The 23,065-nt window shown below is 35.6% G+C and overlaps 1 long non-coding RNA gene and 1 pseudogene across 1 annotated transcript in view; one reads left to right on the top strand and one right to left on the bottom strand.

Moving 5' to 3' along the window:
- LOC140615145 (uncharacterized) overlaps positions 1-23,065 on the bottom strand; it is an 82,998-nt gene that overhangs the window by 51,037 nt on the left and 8,896 nt on the right. The gene's annotated exons all lie outside the window — the stretch shown is intronic.
- Positions 4,452-21,607, top strand: LOC140614600 (hsc70-interacting protein pseudogene; annotated as a pseudogene).

The raw sequence follows: 23,065 nt of genomic DNA on the forward strand, positions 1-23,065 counted from the left end.
CACAGAGAAGATGGGCATGTGAAGATGGAGACAAAAATTAGAGAGATGTATCTTTAAGCCAAGGAACATCAGGATTGCCAGTAAACTCCAAAATCTAGAAAGAGGCAAGGATGGATCCTCTTTTTTAGCCATCAGAACGTCATGGCTCTGCTGGCATCTTGATTTTAGACTTCTTGCCTCCCAAACTGTGAGAAAATATATACTTCTGTTGTTTTATGTCATCCAGTTCATGCTTTTTTGTCAACCCTAGAAAACTAATGCAACCACTATCTCCATCAGAATTTCAGTTACTTCTTCCTTCCCATATCTCTTTGGGCCCAAGAGTGGTAACAGCTATACTTCTGATTAGCCTACTATCCCTTCTGGTTTCCTTACATTGCTACTTTTATAAATGTACAAGAAAACCCTCCGCGAATGATTTTGTTTTAAGTGTCCCATCTGTTTCTTAATGGAATCCTAATTGTTAAGTAATTGGTCCTGCAAGTGACCAGAAAAAAATAATTAATTGAATACGTATTTGGAGATGATACTGGTCCATACTTTCTAGTAACAGAAGAATAATTGTCTTGCCTAGAAAAAATGAGGCGTGTTTAATCTTTATTTCTGCTTATAACATGGCGTGAAGTATAAGTAAAGGTACAAAGTACAAGTAAAGGGGCAGGCTTTGGGAAATCACATGGCTGTAGCAATTAAACATAGTGGCAATATTAGTGATTATAAAAATTATGCAATCACATCACTTACTGGATTGGTCCTAGAGATCACATAGAAGTACAAATACAAGTAAAAAACTATTAACATGTAATTAAGAGTATGTGTCAAAAATTGGAATGCCTCAATGGCAGCTTTAAACGAATCTGTTCTCACTCACATGAAGACCATGTCCAAGAAATGATTGAAATGCTAAAGACTCTGCAATACCAATTAAATGCTTAATCCCACCAAGTCTCTTATACTCATGTATGACTAGAATAGCAGGAACTTGAGACATAGAATTGTTACACGTGTACATTCATGAATGAGGCTAAGAACTTTGAACCTCAGTGTTTCCTTGAATGTCTTTGGTCATTGCAGACAACATCTCTCTGTGAAGGAATGTTTTTTATATTTAAAAAGCATTTTAATGGATACTTTGCATGTGAGAGCAAGCATTTCTCCATAAGACCCAGCTCAGTACTTCACATTACCTCTAGGCCCATCACTGACAGGACAGCATCCACCAAGGATTTGTATTTAATTGGCAGCTTCAGCACTGGGGACTAGCATTAATGGTTAACTTGGTTGGATAATTGAAGCCTGGATGGAATGGAATGGTGGTCTTTAGTTAATGAAGCCATAATGCCAGAAGTTTCTTGTCATAACTGTAGAGAAAGGTGTCTGAGAACTCTCAGAAATAAGCACATTGAAATGGACCTATTATAAGAAATCTGTTCAGCTACTCCTAAACCACACTTTCTGTCAATAAGCAAGGCCATGCTCTTCATTTAAGAATTCAGAAATATATTGATCAGGGAGTATCAACAACACTAAAGGAGGTCTCCGGTGGTTTTCATATGTAGGTCAGAAATAAAGTGAGGAAGAAAGTAAAAATGGTGCTATATTGGAACTGAATTATATGATTTCAATGGGAAAAAAGAGAATAATAGAGCCGAATGATACAGACCAGACCTTAATGTGATTGCTTAAATACCATAGACAAAGTAGAAGCAAGTAATAAAATAAGCCACAAGGACTCCATGGGAACTAGGTTATTCTGACACACAGATTTATGACAACTACTAATGGATCGGCATCCTTAAGATAAAATAAATGGGCAGCTATATATGGTTGTACCTAACATATACAAGGTGATAAAGCTAGCTCTTTTGTTCAGAAATCAAATGTAGCTAATACTGTAGGAATAGTCTTATTTTTGTTTAGGCATATGACAGTTCACTGGTCTGGTGCTACATAGAGAAGGAGGCAGAGTTCCTTTATGGAAGGACCCTAGTATATAGCCACAGGATTAGGCCATTAATCTTCATCCAAAACTTTCCCAAGGGGATACTGGTTATGCACTGGTGAAAGAAAATTGCCAGGTATTCTTGGAATTACTTATTATTGACATTGCTTTCATGCTTAACTTCGTAAACCCCAAATGCCACAAGCCATGAGTAAGTGTAGTCAAGTGACAACGGAAGAATTGACCTAAGTCAGTCTAACTGAAGTTTACATGGGTCATGGATGCATCCTGAGGTTATCTGTCCAGTCCCAGAAAGTGGGGAATAAATGAACTTAGTTACTGGCAGAACTCTGCCCTTGTCATTAAGCATTATAGTCAGGATGGGAAGAGCAGGAAATTGTTACTATGGTGAGAAGGGTATGAAAGCATTCAATATGAGCGTACCCTGCCAAGATGGTAAACTAAAAGCAATAGTGCATCCCTGAGACTATTGCCTATAACCTAAGAAATGGGGTGATTCCTACCATATTCATATTTAACTTGCCTGTTTGGTCAGTCTAAAAAAAAGGATATGGAAAATAATAGCAGAAAAAAAACTAATGCAGCTGTTCATATCAATTATATCGGTGGTTCTAGATATGGTATAACTTCATCAGAAAAAATCAATACTGAAAAATAAATAAATAAATAAATAAATCAATACTGTCCCTGACACATTGTATTCTAATATTGATTTAGAATATACATTTATTTGTCTTTTTGATTCCTATCACAAAGAAAAATAAAAAAGTTGAAGTCATATAGAAAAGCCAACCATTTAGCTTTAGCTTCTTTAGCCAGAACTATCATCCTGGTTTCCATCATATTCTTATCCTACCTTGTTGTTATTCCAGAGAATATTATGCTGACCCATTTTAAAAAATGAGACAGGAATCACATCTTTCAGAATGAAGTATGACTCATGAAAAGATAAACTTTACCAACCATAATATTAAATACAAGCTCTCTAAGGTCAATTTTAAAGAACCATTTGCTTTGGGGCAACTGAGTATCTCAGTTGGTTAAGTGTCCAACTCTTGATTTCAGCACAGGTCTTGATCTCAGGGTTGTGAGTTCATGCCCCACACTGGGCTCCACGCTGGAATTGGAGCCTACTTAAAACAAAACAAAACCAATTTGCTTTACTCTCAAGTCATCAGATCAAGAGGTTTAATAACAAAAGCATAGCATCATAAAACAGTGACTCCACATGGATTCATGTACTTCAAATATAGACAAATTAGTGCACCAGCAATTTTTGTAGTTTAAAAATTCTGAGCAATCAGTGCCCAAAAGCTAAAAACACCTTTGACTAATATGTTGATTGCGGTCTTAATGAAATTTGAAGAGGATGACCTAGCTGAGATATACCTGAAGCCTATGGAAATTGTGAAATAATAAATGCGTGTTGCTTAAAGTCCCTAAGTTTGTGATAATTTGCTATGCACCAAGATTAAAAAAAATAACAGATTTTGGTATCAGAAGTGAGGTGCTATGGTACAAAGCCCTAGAAATGTGAATGATTTTGGAACCAAGTGATGAACTGAGGCCCGAAGAATTTGGGAGAGCATACTGGAAAGCCTAAATTGCTCTGACCAGATTTCTAGTAGAAATCTAGACTTAAAGGAAATGCAATGTGTGTGTGTGTGTGTGTGTGTGTGTGTGTGTGTGTGTGTTGGGGGGGGGGAGGCTCAGAAGGAAGTGAGGGATAGATTATTAGAAATTTAAGGTATGGGGGAAATCCTTGTTATATGGTAGCAGAAAGCTTAGCAACATTATCTCCTGCAGTTATATGAAAATCAGGACATTTAATCGGGATATATTTGGTTATATAGCAAAGGAGATTTCCACGGACGTTGTTGAAGGAAATACCTGGTTTCTCCTCGATGCTTAGGGTAAGTAGAGGGAAGACTATTAAACAAAAAAGGAAATAGGAGTCAATAGTTTTGAAAATTTTCAGTTTCTCCAGATGGTGAAAGATGCCAACACAAAGAAATTTGCTGTTAGGGAAGCATGCTCTAAAGGAAAGGCCAGGATGTTAACTGCACAGCATTTTATGAAAACCTTAAAAAAGATAAAAAGGTCAGAATTGTCACATAAAGGGCTCTTTCATAAGATTGAGTGTGTATCTCCCAGATCCTCTCAATCAAATGATAGCACCCTGAGCAAGCTTTGGGGCACTGTTCTTCAGCCATCCCAGCAGAAGTCCAAAATAGAGACAATACCTAGAAAAATTGTAGGTATGGCTTTTGTCTAATGGAGTAAACCTCAATGACATCTGTGGGAGACGTACAGAATTTCTGAGAACTTTATTTCAGCAAAAACTGGCCACTTGGACAGAAAGGGTGCAAAGTGCAGAAAGATCCTGAAGCCCCCAAATTGTACTGGAAGCGAATAGGCTGATAAAATTCCTTGCAAACACATACCATCTTTCATTTAAAAAGGAAGTATGGCTCAGAGGGCACTACCGATGGCCCAAACAGAGCTAGAAGCCGGGAAGAATTATTCCCAGACTTCCAAACCTAATCAAGGAACTACGGCTGGAGTTTGCTGGCTGGATGCCAGAACTGGTATGGACCTGTGACTCCTTTTCGACCTTATATTTCTCTATTTTTGACCAGAGGGGGGAAAAACAATAACTTTTATCCTCTGCTTCTCTAACATTTATTGGGTGTGTTAGAAAGATATATTTTTTCTTTAGTTTCACAGATCCACAGTGGAGGGGTATTGTCTCCTAAGAGCTGTACTTAATGGGTTATACCCAGAAACCTCATCTGAATGTGGATGTGATCTATATGACAAGATCACAGACTTTGAGGAATGTTCTAAGGGGGCGGGCCTGTAAAGAACTTTGGGAGCGTGTAAATCTTTTGCATGTGGGAAGATGGTAAATCACTGGAGGCTGGATGGTAGCCTATGGCAGACAGCTTCCATGGTAACCCAGGATAGCTCCCACCTCCTAATATTCACACCTTTGTTTTTCTGGTTCTGAGATGTAGGGGGCGGTGTGAAAGGACCGGAGAAAAGCATTTAGAAGTTAAGAACACCTCCAGCTGACATCCAAGAAAGAAATGATGACCTCAGATTACAGCTGAATAAGCTGAGTGTATAAACCACCTGAAAGAGCCTAGGAATGGTTTCTCAAGAGGCTCCAGATGGGAGCCCGGGCTCACCAAATCTTGATTTGATGTCTTGAGAACCAGAGCAAAGAAACTAGCTGATCTACCAGATTTTGACTCACAGAAAAGTGAAATGTTAAAGTTGTGCTTTTTGAGACACTAAGTTTTATAATTTTTTGTGGCTATAGAAAAGCAAACCAACAATGTATGGAAAAAAAGAAGGATGGGGAAGGTGAGTATAAAATACTTAAATCCTGATGTAAAATGAAATAAAATCAATATATAATATACTGATAAATCAATAAATACCACGAATCTTATTATCTAGATATGTGGAAATAAATTTCAGAAACAAATTAAATGTGTTAAAAGTGACTGTCTCAAAAGATCAAAACTTGGGTGATAGGAAGTTCTAGCTGGAGCTCATGACTGCTATTCATTGGAAGACTTTTAATATTATTTGACTTTTAATTGTCTGGGTATATATAGAATCACATTAATAACTTTTTGGAAATATGTTAATAAGGGCTATGTCTCAGTATCTCAGATACTTCTTCTAAGAATATTTTTAAGTTTGGAAAGAGATAATAACTGCTTTTGTGATGAGGACAAAATTTCTAGTGCTCATGTAGTCAGAGCCATACTTTAAAATGACATAACAATATTTATTTCCATGTTGTAAACTGAATGAATATTCTGTAAATTGCATATACATGTATTTTTATATCTTTCCCTTTTCAGATTATCTGATGATATTCTCTAGTCCCTAACACAGATAGCATGGTAGTTTCTCAATAAAGATTCGCTGAATAAATATTCATCACTATTGTTACCTCATTACTCTCACATACAATCAAAACTTGTACTATATTTCTTTGAAGTACTTCTTTAAGGAACTTTTCATATTTTGCCTTCTAATTTTTTTACTTGGTGTGTTTGGTTTATTAGTATAAGCTTCTTCATTTAGATAAGGAAAGACAGGGCCAGAAAGGTGAAATGACCTTGCTGAGATCACACCAGGGCTAATCAGCTGAAAAGTTGAGATAAACGCCCAAGCTATCTGACTGCTATCTAGAGGCTTCTCTGGTATATCACATGAAACATCCTTTCAGTCAGAATTTGTATCATTACTACATTGCATTTTATTTTCAGTAATGAAAAATACAAAAATAATTGAAAATCTGGTCAATCTTTACGTGATGATGCTGGTATTTCCATATACTTCTTGTCATAAATTATATAATCAACTCAGCAAAAATAATAACTGTGGCAATCTCTCCTTCCATTCTCCAGATATTTTGCTCCTGTATCCATTAATAATAGTGATTTTTTATAGGAGGCTGTGAACTGGCAAACCATCAAGAGTACTAAAGTCAAATTTTTTTCCTGACTGTTTTTTTATTTCATTTCCTCATTCGTTTTTTATGAGATTGGTTTATGTTATTTGATTTCTCATTAAATTTTATATTTGTGGATTTATTTTATGATTTCTCAGATGTGCCAAGACTCCCTCACTGCAAGTGATAGTAAAAAGACAGATAGCTTAGCAGAGACAGTTTATTTGATAAAAAAATTGTGTCTATATGCTTTTCTACCAAGAGCATTTGCTTTATTTATCATTTTAAGAATAATCTAAGGATCTCTATGTTCTAAATTCTGTTTGGGCTTTTTTTGAACAATTCTTTATGCCATCTATGTACTAGCAAATAAAATTTAGATTTATAAATGCTTTTTGTTTCAAATGTGAGGGTTTATGACTAGGGCTTATATGAGCAAATCATAGCTGCATAACTACAGTGGGAGCTAATTGTCTCTTTTGGATCACTGTTACTTTTTAAATATAACAACAATAATAATATTAACTCTCTACATTCTTCATAGGGCTGTTGTGAGTCAAATGAGCAAATCTTACTGAAAACATATGAAAATGGGAAAAGACTATTTTTATTGTAATTTTCCTCTTTTATATTGAAGCCTGGCATACATAGTGATCATCATTATTTGCATATACAGTTGTTCACAATGTTCAGCTAATCCTATCTGGCTTTTCTTTTTCATGATGCCCAATGAAGGTGTCAGGTTTCATTTTATAATGAGAAGCATGATGGTTAGAAAGGCTTCTGTATTCTGTAACTCAGTATTTTAGAAACATAAGAGGAATCTGAAAGAGGTATACACCAGTGATTCAGTGGCTCATTTTACCACAGTGATGTCTGGTAAAGCCACTTGGTTACAGCAGAGAATCTATGTATGTACCTTGTAAGACCAACAGGTGAATAAACAAAACAGTGTGGACTTAGACTTTTAGTATTTTGAAAATTTATGTAGGTGTTATGTAAACATTACAATAAAAATATTAAAGTATTTCTTAATTCCTAGTAGTTTTGGTATTATATTTTGTCAAAATAAATAAAATATAAAAATACAATAATGGATGATAAAATCATTTTGAATTAGAATGAGACCTTTCTGCTAATAAGAGAGATTCTTGACTTGGAATCCATGAAATTCTGAAAATTATGTGTTGCTGTGTGTGTATGTCTGACCATTTCTATGGAAGATCTATAGGTTTAATTCAATTCATTCAAGCATGAAGTTTATTATTCTACAAATTTGGAACAATTAGGTTATGCAATACCTGCTTTCTTCTTTCAGGATGTGAGATAGAGGGAATATTATGAGATTAGTTAAAAATGATAGTTATATGACTTCTAGCACCACAACACTGAGAAAGGTATTCTCCTAATTCTCTCCACATTGAACTGTGGGTAAAATATTGTTAAAAGCAGTAAATATTAAAAAACTTGAAAAACAAAAAGAAAAAAACTGAAGTTGAGATGGGAAGATCAATGTAAGAAAACTAAATAATACTATCAAACATCTGTAGTCACAGTGAGATGTAAGCTCCTAAGAAATAATAAGCCTATGTTGCAATCACAGCTCAGAGACACCATGGGTGGCACTTTATTATTCCAGAATTTTTTGGGTGCAAGTGACAGAAACTCACCTTTACCTAACTTAGGCCAAAGAGATAATTTCCTTTTTGATCTGTGATATATTTTGTACAATACTAAATCTTTTAAGTTAGTTGACTCTTATTTTATGACCCAGGATATAATTTATAATGGTAAATTCTCTGGATATACCTGAAAAAAAATAATCATTTTGCATTTGTTGGGGGAAAGAAACTATAAATATCAAGTAGGTTAATTTGATTGATAATGTTTCTCAACTAATCTATATCTTTAGTGTTATCCTACATCTACTCATTACTATAAGAAGGCTATTGGGACACCTGGGTGGCTCACTGGTTGAGCATCTGCCTTCAGCTCAGGGCATGGTCCCAGGGTCCTGGGATCAACTCCCACATCAGGATCCCTGCATGGAGCATGCTTCTCCCTCTGCCTATGTCTCTGCCTCTTTCTCTGTGTCTTTCTTGAATAAATAAATTTAAAAAAAAAGAAGGCTATTGAAATTTCCAATTGGAGTTGTAGATATTTTTATTTCTCTTTTTATTTATATAATTTTTTACTTTATATATCTTGATGCTCTGTTGTATAACTGGATTTGTCTATTTCTTCTTGTAATTCTGTCATTTTTGATTTAGAGTTTTGTTATTAGATATGTAAATGTTTAAGATTGGTATGTCCACTTAATGAATTGACCACTTTATCATTGTGAACTGACCCTCTTTATCTCTGGTAATATTCTTTGATCTGAAATCCAGTTTTATTTTGATTGGTGTTTTTCTGTTTTATTTTTTCTGTTCTTCTAATTTTGATATATTTAAGGTTTTTGCATTTAAATTGGATTTCTTGAAGGGAAGATGTAGAACAGTTCTCTACTAAAAAAAAATCAAATCTAGTGTTCTCTTCTTATATGGGTACTCTGAAAGCTATATTTAAAGTAATTATGGAGGAATGATGTCAGTAAGATGACAGAATAAAAGGTCCCCCACTCATAATACCCCCAGCCACAATATTTTGGCAACCATCCATTGAAAAAAATGTGTCTTTGTGGGAATTTTGGGACCCAGATTGGAAACTGTGAAACTTAATGGAGTTCAAGTCGAAGGAAGGCCGTGTGGGGAGACAGGTCCATGCCCAGGAATCCCAGTTACAGATCTGCAAACAATGCCAATCCATGTGAGCAAGGCTAAAGCCTCATTTGATTGTTTATGAAAGAATAAAACTCAATGGTAAAGGTAAATATATAGTCAAAATCAGAATACTCTAATACTCTAACAGTGGTATATAAATCATTTTATCCATGGCATAAAAGTTAGAAGAGAATAGTATTAAATAGAACTATAGATACAATCATTTGTTAATCGATGCAAAATACAAAAATATGTAAATTATTTTGCTGACAAAATGTGGGGAAGAGTAGAAAAAGTATAGAGTTTTTGTGTGCAATTGAAGGTAAGTTGTTATTAACTTAGACTATTATAAGCTTGTATGTAAGCCTCATGGTAAACAGACACACATACACACACACACAACCTATAGTAGATACACAAAAGATAAAGAGAGAGGAATTAAAATGTGCCACTATAAAAAATAAATCATAAAGGAAGATGGCTAATAAGGAAGCAAGAAACAAAAGAACTATAAAAAGTCAGAAAACAATTGAGGAAATGGAAATAGTAATTTCTTATCTATTAATAGTTATTTTAAATGCAAGTGGATTAAATTTTCCACTGAAGACAGAGTGGTTGATGGATAAAAAACAATATTTAGCAATATGCTGGCCACAAGAGAGGCACTTTAGCCTAAAGGACATATATGGACTGAAAATGAAGGGATGGGAAAAAGATGTCTCATGTAAATAGTAACCAAAAGAGACTAGAAGTAGCTATTCATATACCAGATAAAATAGACTTTCAGTCAAAATCAGTCACAAGAGACATAGAAGGTCATCACATAGTGATGAATGAGCCAATTCCTCAAGAGGATATGAGAATTGAAAATATATATGCACCCAACATTGGTACACCTAAATATTAAAACAAAAATTAATAGAGCTGGAAGGGAAAATAGACAGCAATACAATAATAGTAGTAGACTTTCTACTTTCAACATTAGATAAGTCATCTAGACAGAAAATTAATAAGGAAACATAGAACTTGAATAACACTATACACAAAAAGGACATATAAAACATATACATTCATTCCTTTTTAAAAAATAAAATTTTATTTATTTATTCATGAGAGACACAGAGAGAGGCAGAGATACAGGCAGAGGGAGAAGCAGGCTCCATGGAGGGAGCCCGACTTGGGACTCAATCCTGGGTCTCCAGGATCACACCCTGGGCTGAAGGTGGCGCTAAACCGCTGAGCCACCCGGGCAGCCCACAGACATTCATTCCAACAGCACCAGAATATATATTCTTCTCAAGTATAAACAGAAAATTCTTGAGGATTGATCATATGTTGGACCACAGGCTAGTCTTAATAAATTTAAAAAGATTAAAATTATATCAAGTATCTTTTCTGACCATGTGACATAAAACTGCAAATCAATAAAGGGATGAAAATGGAAAAATTCACAAATATATGGAAATTAAACAACACACAGCACACACAAAAATACAGACACAATGATCAATGGAACAGAACTGAGAGCTCAGAAAAAAATCCCATATACATATGTTCAATTAATCTACAACAAAGAAAGCATAAATATACAAGAGATAGTTTTCAATAAACTGTGTTGGAAAAACTGGACGGCTACATGCAAAAGAATTAAAATAAATCGCTTTCTAATATACACAAAAATAAACTCCAAATGGAGTAAAAACCTCCATGTAAAAACATGAAACCACAAAACTCCTGAAAGGACATCAAACTGGTAAGGTTGTAAATAACTTAATAAGGTTATAAGTAATCATTAGGGAAATGAAAATCAAAACCGTGCCAATGAGATATCACTTCACACCTGTTAAAATGGCTAGTATCAAAAAGATTAAAAAAATAATAAGTGTTAACAAAGAAGTCGAGAAAAGGGGACCCAGACGCACTGTTTGTAAAAGTATAAATTGATGCAACCACTGAGGGAAATAGTATGGAGGTTCTTTAAAAAACTAAAAATAGAAGTACCATGTGATCCAGTAGTTCCACCTCTGGGTATTTACCTGAAGAAAATTAAATATTAATTTATTTTTTAAAAAAATTATTTATTTATTCATGAGAGACAGAGAGAGAGAGAGAGAGAGAAAGAGAGAGAGGGAGGGACAGACACAGGCAGAGGGAGAAGCAGGCTCCATTCCATGCAGGGAGCCTGACGTGGAACTCCATCCCAGGTTTCCAGGACCACACCCGGGACTGAAGGTGGTGCTAAGTCACTGAGCCACCTGGGCTGCCCGAAATAGTAATTTAAAAATGATATATTCACTATGTTTATTGCACCATTATTTACAAAAGCTAAGATATGGAAATGGGTAGTGTCTATTGATGCATGAGTGAATAAAGAAGATGTGACATATATACATCATGGACTATTATTCAGTCATAGAAAAGAAAGATTTTGACATTGTGACAACATAGACAGACCTAGAGGGTATTATGCTAAGTGATATAAGCCAGACAAAGACAAATACCATAAGAGCTCACCTACATGTAGAATCTTAAAAAACAAATGACAACAACAACAACCACAAAGAGAGAAATACATACATAATTATAGAGAACAAACTGGTGGTTGCCAAAGGGAAGGGGGTGGGGAGATGAGCAAAATGGGTGAAGGGGATTAAGAGGTACAAACTTCTAATGATAAAATATGTCATTGGGATGGAAAGTACAGTATAAAGAATACAGTCAATAATGTTGTAATATAGTTATCATAATGAGCATTTTGTAGTGCATATAATTGTTAAATCACTATGTTGCAAACCTGAAACTAATTTAATATTATATGCCAATTACACTCCAATTAAAAACACACACACACACATAGTCTCTTGAACAACCAGTAGGTGAGAGAATAAATCAAAATGGTAATCCAAACTATTTTGAGACAAATAAGAATGAATGGAAAAACAACATATTAAAACTTATGGGATGCACCTAAAGCATTTATAGGAAGTTTATAGTGATAAATACCTACATTATGAAAAATGAAAGATTTCAAACAACCTAACTTTATATGTCAAAACTAGAGATGCTTGGATGGCTCAGCAGTTACACATCTGCCTTTGGCTCAGGTTGTGATCCCAGGATCTGAGCTCGAGTCTCACATCAGGTTCCCCCACAGGGAGCCTGCTTCTCCCTCTGCTTATGTCTCTGCCTCTCTCTCTCTCTCTCTCTGTGTATCTCATGAATAAATAGATTACAAAAAAATTATATCTCAAAACTAGAAAAAGAAAAAAAAGCCCAATATTAGCAGAAGGAAGGCAATAACAAACATCAGAGTAGAAGTAAATGATATTGAGACTAGAAAAGCCATAAAAAACTAATAAAACTAAAAGATGACTTTTTGAAAAAAATAAGCAGAATTGACAAATCTTTAGCTAGACTAACCAAGAAAAAAAATGACTCAACATTATAAATGAAAGAAACAAAGCAATTATGGGGGGACAGCTTTACAATAATGGATTTGACAATGATTTCTTGGATATGACCAAAAGCACCATGGAACAAAATACAACATCCTTTCATGATAAAACCACTGCACAAACTCTTAGACATATACTTAACTGAAATGACAACATATAGCCACCCAAAAGCTCATACACAGATATTCCTACAGGATTATTCAAAATAGCTAAAGAGGGGAAATAAGCCAAATGTCCATTGAATATGTATTTATTCATTGTATTATGTGTTACACCCATATAATGATATATTACTTTGCAATAAAAAGGAATGAAGTAATAATACATGTATTAACCTTGAAGTCATCATGCTAAGTTAAAAAAGCCAGTCACAAAAGACCATGTGTTTTGATTCCTTTTATATGACATGTCCACAGTGATCAAATATATAGAGAAAGAAATCACTTAGGGACTGCCTAGGGGGCTGGTTAGGGGACTGGGAAATGAGGTTTTGGAAGGGGGTCAGAAAAAGCTCTAAACTTAGATTGTAATGATGTTTGTACAACTCTGTAAATATACTAAAACCATTTAATTGTACACTTTAAATGGGTGGATTTTATGGTATATACATTACATTGCAATAAAGATATTTTTAAAAATCAAGGAGAAAAACTGAAATGGCTCTTTTTCAGAGGCACCTTAATGAAAAGAGAAGTTTTGGGGAGACATAACAAAAACAGTTTTTTAAAAGTCTTTATTCCACTTTCATCTTTGAAAGATATGATTGATGAATATAGAATATCAGATTGATTTTTTTTCCTTCAGAGTTCAAAGATGACACTCCTCTTCTGCCTTTTATGTCTCCATAAAGAAATCTATCATTCTTATCTTTGTCATCCTGTGTAATCTCTTCTCAGATTGTTTCTTAGGTTAAATCAACTTAATTTAATTAAGCTGGTTTAATCAACTCAATGAACTGCCTTGGTTTGTTTTTCTTTATATTATTTTCCTTATTATTGGGATTCATTGCACTTCTATGGGTTTATAGTTTCATCAAATTTGGAAAAATTCAAGAAGTATTCCCTAAAATATCTTCTCAAAATCCATTGCCCTCCCTACTTTTGGATTCAAATTACACTTATTTTATACTGCTTGAAGTTGATCCAAAATTCACTGATGTTGTTTATTTTATTTTTCAGACTCTTTCCCTCCTTATATTTATTTTAAATATAGTTGACTCTTGAACAACATGGGCTTGAACTGAGCAGGTCCACTCATATATGTATTTATTTTTTATAAATACAGTACAGTACTATAAATGTATTTGCCTTGTAATTTTCTTAACAGCATTGTCTTTTCTCTAACTTACTTTATTATAAGAGTATAATATATAAAACAGATGTTGGTCAACTATGTTATTGGTAAGAATTCTGATCAACAGTAGGATTTAAGTGGTTAAATTTGGAGGAAGTCAAAAGTCATACAGAGATTTTTCACTGTGAAAGGTTGGTGCCCCTAACCGCCATGATGTTTAGGGGATAATTATAGTTTTTATTACTGTCTTCAAATTCACTATTCTTTTGAACATTTAGTCTGCTTTTATTTCCATCAAGAATAATAGTTTTAAGTCAGACATATTTTTTTTATCTCAAGAAGTTAGATTTGGGTCTTTTTACTATCTTCTGGGTCTCTTTGCATGCCTAGTAATTTTTATTATATGTGATAAACTGTGAATTTTACCAGTTGAATACTAGACTTTTTATAAATTTCATTTATTGAGCCTTTTTCTGGTATATAGTTAAGCTACATGGAAACAGTTTAATCCTTTAAAGTTTTAATCATATGTTTTGTTAAGTGAAACCAAAACAGCATTTATCTTAGGGCTAATTTTGTCCCACTTTGAGGCAAATACCCTGGTGATTAATTGCCTGGTAATGATGAATTAGTATGCATTTCACATTGGCTAGTAGGAATATGACTATTTATGGCCCTTTGTGAGCTCCAGGGATTTTATTCTCTGATGTTTTTGGGTGTTTCTATTCCTGGTCTTGTATACATGCACTGATACAAGTAGTGAGCCGAAAACTTAAGGTATGTATGTAGGGGTCTTGTGATCTCTAGAGTGCTCTATTTTGGCAGCTCTCTCCTTCCTGAACACTTCACTCTGTGATCTCTTACTATCCATGGATTCCAGGCTCTCTTTCCTTCACTCTGGCAGACGTATATGCTGTTTCGGCTCTCCTCTCTAAACAGATGTCTGAATTCACTTTCTAGGCAGTAAGTTGGAATTATGATAGGGCTCACTTCATTGGTTTTCCCTCTTTCAGAGATCCCTGTCCTTTGATGCCTACCATACAATGTTTGGAAACTATTTCTTCATATTTTGTTTGTTTTTCCTCTTGGTTGTTACAGGGGCTAGGTAAATCCTATTCCTTTTGCTCTATCTTGTCCAGAAAAGAAGTTGGCTTCTCATTTTGAAGATAAGACATACCATACTTATATAAGTTGAAGGCTTTCCAATTAGAGGTTGTATTACCTTATGTCACCTTTTTGATTTCAGAAAAGAATGTTCAGGAAGATAAATATTTTTATTCAAAATTTTCTCATTTTCTTTAAGCCTATATTACACTGCAGTGTAATCTCCCAGAATTTCTTGTTTTAGGAAGATAAAGGTACTTAGCAATACACCAAATATTTAAATACCAGGTATGTATAGAGAAAGGGAAGAGTCTGTCTTTTCACATCATTTATGTACACATTGCCATTATAGCATAGAACTTTGAAGAAAGAAATCAAAGCTTTGAAATACATATATCACACTACAGCACATTAGATATTAAATATATACACATGCATACATCATTGTATATTTGTAAGTGTGTCAAATATGGGTGAATATCTGTATGAGTAAAAATATAAATATATAAATATATTTATATATTTCATATATATATATATGAAGCCTATACATGGTGTCTAAATACTTCAGCCTTGGGTCACCTTGGTGGTTTAGTCAGAAGAGCATGCAGCTCTTGATCTTGGGGTCATGAATTTGAGCCTCAGATTGGGTGTAGAGATTACATAAATAAATAAATAAATAAATAAATAAATAAATAAATAAATAAATCCTTCAGCATTTAGTCACTAATCATTCAAAGTTTCAATGTTTGAGTTAACTAGGGTCAAATCATGGTTAAGTGGTAAGAACAATACATTTATTTTCTAAAGAACTATAACTTAATGATATATTCAATTCCGTCATGAACTATAATCTTGCCAGTTCTATCTCAAAGGTCTAGTTCCCAAAGTAAGAGTATCACAAGCCCATAAATAATAATGACTAGCTAAAAACATTATGAAGAAATTATATATGTACAATGAAGTAATGAGAAAAATATCACTAACTCAAATCATTTTCATCGTGGTAAATAAACAGAATTTTGCTAATGCTAGTGGATGTTTGGGATAACTTTACCTTTATTGTATTATAATAATACTGACAAGTCTCAAACCGATGGAGAAAACTCCTGTCATCTAAAACTGCAGTGAATTCATGTTATAATAAGTCTCACAATAAAAAATAATTAAGATCAGAAAAATGGGTGGATTTTTTTTTTTTTTTTTTTTTTAGAGAGAGAGAGAGAGAGAGAGAGCATGAGCAGGGGAGTAGGGGAGGAGCAGAGGGAGAGAGAATTCCAAGCAGGCTCCACACTCAACAAGAGCCCAACGTGGGGCTGGGTCTCACAACTCTGATATCATGACCTAAGTTGAAATCAAAAGTTGGATTCTTAGCCATATGAGGGACCTAGCCACTCCAGAATTTCTATAAATTTATAGTGAAAGCCAAATAGCTTAGAAGTATCAGGAAATGAAGTCAAACAGCCTGGATTCAAATCTCAACTCCTTACTACCTGGGTGACAACCTCTCCGTGCCTCTGTAAAATGAGGATAACAATGGCATTATCTTTCAGGGTGGTTATGAGAGTGACATGGGTTAATATATTTAGCACTTAGAATATTTTATGATCCATAGTAAGCACTCAGAAATTATCATAATTAGAACAAAAATGAATTAAGTAATATTTGTATGTTTGTGCAATTCTAAAAATGTATAATAGAAAATGTCATCAATACCTTCACATTTGACTCTCCATCATGACTACAAAAGCTGTCAACTTTAAAAAATATTCAAAGGTTTTGATTTTCCCAAAAGCTTATATTAATGTTAAAGATTCAGATCACTAAAGAAAAAAAAAACTTTTATAGTGTCATAATCTGGGAGGTAGTATAATATAATCAGAATAAATGGCTTGAGCTTAAAACTCAGTTGTACTACTCATCAATTATGTGAAGTTGGGTAAGTTCCTTAAGCTCTCTGTGTCTCATTCCTCTCTGGCAAATGGGAAAAATAACACTGTCTACCTAACAGGATTGTTGCAAAGATTAAATGATGTAATATTTGTAAAGCCCTTAGAAAAGTCCCTTGTTCATGTTTAAGTGTATGCTATTATAATAATCATTATTGATCTTTCTCTTTTCCAGTTTTGACTCTTACAATTTTTCCAGATTTTCTTTTGTCAATGACATTTCATGTGAATACTGTACTCCCATAAGATGTCTTTGACTTTAAAAAAAATTCTCCTTTTTAATCTGACCCTCAAAACCCAGAAATTCCCATTCAGAATTAGAATCAATTGAATTTGTCATTGCACTGTGGGATTGAACAAAATATAATTTTAAAAATCTACATTGAACTATGCTCCCCTTTTCTGGTCTTCTGTTTGCACATACAATTCCACCGTTTATACATACAATTTTGTTTATTCAGATCAATTCTCTTTTTCCACTACACTGCGTTTAGTGGCCAAAAAAGTCCTCTTTATACTTGACGCCCTCACAGAATATGCTTGAGTCCTAGTTACTGCTTTCAGTTTTAACCATTCAGTGAATTAAAGGAGGGAGAAATCTGGTACAAGCCTTTCTATCACTTATCTTCAGAAATCATTTATCAATTCCATTTTCCTTTTATTTTTAAATATTTTATTCATATATTTATTTAAGAGAGAGCAGGTGCAGGAGTGTGCACATGAACTGGGGGGGAGGGGCAAAGGGAAGGGGGGCGGAGGTTACTCACAAGTGAACTCTGCACTGAGGACAGATCCTTATCCTGAGATCATGACCTGAGCCAAAACCAAGAGCCAGATGCTTAACCAACTAAACTGCCCACGTGCCTCTATCAATTCCATTTCCTGAAGAACTCCCAAATTCATCTTATTTACATTATCGTATGCAGGCTTTTTAAACCTCTCACTTATATTATTGCAGTATCTTTCTATTTGGAATCCTTTGCTCAGTTGCAGAAATATAGTATAAAAAATCTCATCATGCACTTCCCTTTTTAAAAAATTATCCTTTGGCTTAATGCTAGGTATACATGATCAAGTCTAAACTTTAGAGCATTCTCTCACAATTTGATTTATTTTGTTTCATAGCCCTATTGTTAACAAAATTTTCCTCAATCTAATGTAATTGTTGCTTCATATAGCTGTTCTCAAACACAATTTGAACACCTCGAGTAGAGAAGCTTTAAGTCATTTACTCTTTATCTCCAATACCAGTCACATGACTGGAACATGTTCAAGCTCCATAAATATATGCAATGAGTGAATGGACACACAAATTAGTGAATGAATGAAAAATAAGACCTGGTTTCTTAGGATTTCACCTATAAAAACAAAACAAACAAAAGAACAAAGGATTCAGACCCAAGTAGGCCCTAAGCTTTCAATGTTTGATAACTCTTAACTACTCTTAAATACGTTGTGAATAGGAGTAACCTACTTGGTAAAAATTTAAAAGTATTTTTATATGACTATCAGCTGGAAAATATTTCTCTGATCTGCCCTAAAAAATCTAGAATTCTCTCGTACAGAAATCAAGTACTTTGGGGTGCCTGGGTGGCTCATTGGTTGAGCATCTGCCTTTTCAGGTCGTGATCCCGGGGTCCTGGGATCGAGTCCCACATCGGGCTCCCTGCGTGGAACCTGCTTCTCCCTCTGCCGGTGTCTTTGCCTCTCTCTCTGTGTCTCTCAAAAATGAATAAATAAAACATTAAAAAAATAAATCACGTACTTAGATTTTAAATGATAATTTTATTACTAACAATACATAATTTAAAAGCTTAAGAAATATTTCTAAATAACACTAATAAAATCAAGCATTGATTAAGCATATACCCTACCTGATCCATTTAATAATCCTAACACCCAAAGTCACACAGCCATCAAGGGCTAGAGTCAGGTCTTCTAAAACCAAATCTGTTGTTCATATTACATATGCTTCTGTGCCATGGTAAAATTTAAATAACTCCACGGAAGAGTAGCACTTAACAGCAGTATCACTCAGGCACTGAAGTCTTAGATAAAGCTCAGGTTATTCATTTGAAAAGACCTAGATGACAGAAAAAACAGGACAGGTATGAATTGATAAATTAAACACAAAGCAACTGACTTCTGTTTTCAGCTCTGATATATAAGGAGCTTGGAAATTGTTATTCTTATCCTTATAGTAAGAAAGAACTAGACAAACCAAGAATCAATAATTTTTCTTGGATACAGCAGACAATGAAATTTGCAATACAAACTGCCACGCTGAAATCCTGAGAGACAGGTGAATTCAGGGAGTCCCAGCCAAGATCTTATTACCCATGGGAGAAGCTTCTAGAGCCATAAACTGATATGAACACTTGATTGGTAATTTTGTGGTTGATTGTGGACCAGTGTGAGAGTCAGCAGTTAAAAGGGGGTCCCTGCACTTTAATGGACTATACTTCTAGGATCCACACCAGGTTCTTGTGGTGAAGATGTGAGAAAGATCCCTTTGTGGCTCTGGCAAGGGAAGAAAAGAGAAATTCTTATGAAATGTGTTTAGAACCTTCTCCATAACAAAGGCCTACTCTCCAGGGGGAAAGACTCCCAGAACCCTGTTACAGTGGGTTAAATACATTTGTCTCACTTTAGCCTGTGCTAGCCTTCCTGACTCCCTAAAGAGTTTGGAAAGCTATATAAAAAGAAACACTCATGAAGCTCACAGACCAGAGACACAGGCCTGCTGGAGGACTGATATTTAATCATAACATAATAGAATGATCCTCTCCCTGAGACTTAACCACCATTCCAAGAGAGCTGCAGTGTAATAATAGTGGATCACTGCTGAAAGCTCTACAAGATACTCTTTGAGGAGGAGTTCACAGAGAACCCCAAAGTCAAGAGGGGAGACACAAACATGGAGACAAGGATTCAAAGCCTCTGGCACTTGTGGCTTTGACAAACATTAAACAAAGTCCCACTATTAGTCAGTTTACCATAAATCCTCACACTAGAGGCCTAGTTACCCCAGTAGCTTTCAACAACAAAATTACAGACATGCAAAAAGTTAAAAGAAAAACAGCCTGAAGAGAGAGAGCCAGCATCAGAACCAGACTCAAGACATGACACAGGCTTGGAATGAAATAAAAGAATTACATAAGTATGAGTAATATATTAAGAGCTTCAACAGAACAAGTAAACAACATGTATGAATAAGCTGAGTAATATAAGTAGGCATGTGGAAAACCTAAGAATCAAAAGGAAATACTAGAAATAAAAAAACATTGTAATAGAAATTTAAAAATGTGGTTAAGCAAAGCTGGAGGCATCACAATTCCAGACTCGAGCCCCCTTCCACACGGTCACGCTGAGCTAGTCCCCGCGCCTGGAATCGGCTGCAAGCTCAGCTGCGCCTGCCGCCCGCCGCCTGCCACCTGTCCCTGCCCCCTGCCACCTGCCACCTGCCCCCTGCCCCCTGCCAGCGCCTCTGGATCAGGGACCCCGCAAAGTGAGCGAGCTTCGGGCCTTCGTGAAAATGTGTAAGCAGGATCCGAGAGTTCTGCACACCGAGGAAATGGCTTCCTGAGGGAGTGGGTGGAGAGCATGGGGGGTGAAATACCACCTGCTACTCATAAAATTAAATCAGAAGACCATATCAACGAAGAAATAACAGTAAGAAGGCGGAGGAAAACATAAAGAGAGGAACCCTCAAGTGAGGAAAGTGATCTAGAAATTGACAATGAAAGTGTAACTGAACCAGATACTGATGCCCCTCAACAAATGGGAGATGAACATGTAGAGATAACCTAGGAAATGATGGATCAGGCAAATGACGAAAAAAGTGGCTGCCATTGATGCCCTAAATGATGGTGAACTACAGAAAGCCATTGACTTGTTCACAGATGCCATCAAACTGAATCCTCGCTTAGCCATTTTGTATGCCAAGAGAGCCAGTGTCTTCATCAAATTACAGAAGCCAAATGCTGCCATTCGAGACTGTGACAAGAGCTATTGAAATAAATCCTGATTCAGCTCAGCCTTACAAGTGGCGAGGGAAAGCACACAGACTTCTGGGTCATTGGGAAGAAGCAGCACATGATCTTGCCCTTGCTTGTAAACTGGATTATGATGAAGATGCTAGTGCAATGCTGAAAGAAGTTCAACCGAGGGCCCACAAAATTGCTGAACATCAGAAGAAGTATGAACAAAAATGTGAAGAGCGAGAGATCAAAGAAAGAATAGGAAGGGTTAAGAAAGCTCAGGAAAAACATGAAAGAGCCCAGAGGGAGGAAGAAGCCAGATGACAATCAGGAGCTCAGTATGGCTCTTTCCCAGGTGGCTTTCTGGGGAGAATGCCTAGTAATTTTCCTGGAGGAATGCCTGGAATGCCAAGGGGGATGCCTGGAATGGCAGGAATGCCTGGGCTCAATGAAATTCTTAGTGACCCAGAGGTTCTTGCAGCCATGCAGGATCCAGAAGTTATGGTGGCCTTCCAGGATGTAGCCCAGAACCCAGCAAATATGTCACAATATCAGAGCAACCCAAAGGTTATGAATCTCCTCAGTAAATTGTCAGCCAAATTTGGAGGTCAAGCATAATGCCCTTCTGACAAATAAAGCCCCTGCTGAAGGAAAAGCAACTTTGATCACTTAATGGATGTTGCAATAATACAAACCAGTGTACCTCTGACCTTCTCAAGAAGAAAGCTGGGGTGCTGTGAAAGAGAATCCCTACCCCTCTGCCCCACATGCAACTGAAACATTCTACAGTGGTTTGCCATTAGGATATTTATTCAGATAATGTTTTCCTACTAAGAATTACAAACTTTAAACACTTTTTAAACCTTAAAAATATTTAAAAACATTAAAAGGGTGTGTTATTCCCCCCAAAAAACAATTTCAGACTTGAAGCTATATTACAAAACTGTAGTAATCAAGAAAGTATGGTACTGGCACAAAAAGAGACACACAGTTCAATGGAACAGAACAGAAAGCCCAGAAATGGACCCACAACTATATGGCCAACTTTGTCAAAGCAGGAAAGAATATCCAATGAAAAAAAGACAGTGTCTTCAACTAGTGGTCTAGTGGTGTTGGAAAAACTGGGAAGCTACACGCAAAAAAGAATGAAATTGGAAAGCTTTCTTACAACATACATAAAAGTAAATTCAAAGTGTATGAAAGATCTAAGTGTGAGACAGAACACCATCAATATCCTAGAGGAGAACGCAGGCAGCTACCTTTTTAACCTTGGCCACAGCAACTTCTTATAAGACATATCTTCAGAGGCAATAGAAACAAAAGCAAAAATGAACCACTGGGACTTCATCAAGATAAAAAGCTTCTGCACAGTAAGGGAAACAATCAACAAAACTAAAAAGTAGTCTACAGAATGGGAGAAGATATATGCAAATATGAAGTACCTGATAAAGGGCTAGTATCCAAAATCTATAAAGAACTTATCAAACTCAACATGCAAAGAATAAACAACCCAATTAAGAAATGGACAGCAGTTGAGTGTCTGCCTTTGGCTCAGGGAGTGATCCCAGAGGCATGGGATCGAGTCCCCATCGGGCTCCCCCCATGGAGCCTGCTTCTCCCTCTGCCTGTCTCTCTCTCTCTCTCTCTCTCTCTCTGTCTCGCAGGAATAAATAAATAAAATCTTAAAAAAAAAAAAAAAAGAAATGGGCAGAAGACATGAACAAACATCTCTCTAAAGGAGACTTCCAGATGGCTAACAGACACATGAAGGATACTCAACATCATACATGATCAGGGAAGTACAAATCAAAGCCACAATGAGATACCACCTAACACGAGTCAGAATGGCTAAAATTAACAACACAAGAAACAGCAGATGTTGGCGAAGATATGGAGAAAGGGGAAACCTCATGCACTGTTGATGGGAATGCAAACTAGTGCAGCCACTTTGGAGATATGTAAAATTACATAAAATGCTCAGAGAAACAAACCTCTGTCAACAAATAGAAAACAGTTGCTAACATAGTTGATATTGAACCAATTATATCAATATCTATTTCAAAGTAAATGTGGTCTAAACACATC

The sequence above is a fragment of the Canis lupus genome, chromosome 23 (assembly GCF_048164855.1).
Source record: "Canis lupus baileyi chromosome 23, mCanLup2.hap1, whole genome shotgun sequence".
Classification (NCBI taxonomy): domain Eukaryota; kingdom Metazoa; phylum Chordata; class Mammalia; order Carnivora; family Canidae; genus Canis; species Canis lupus.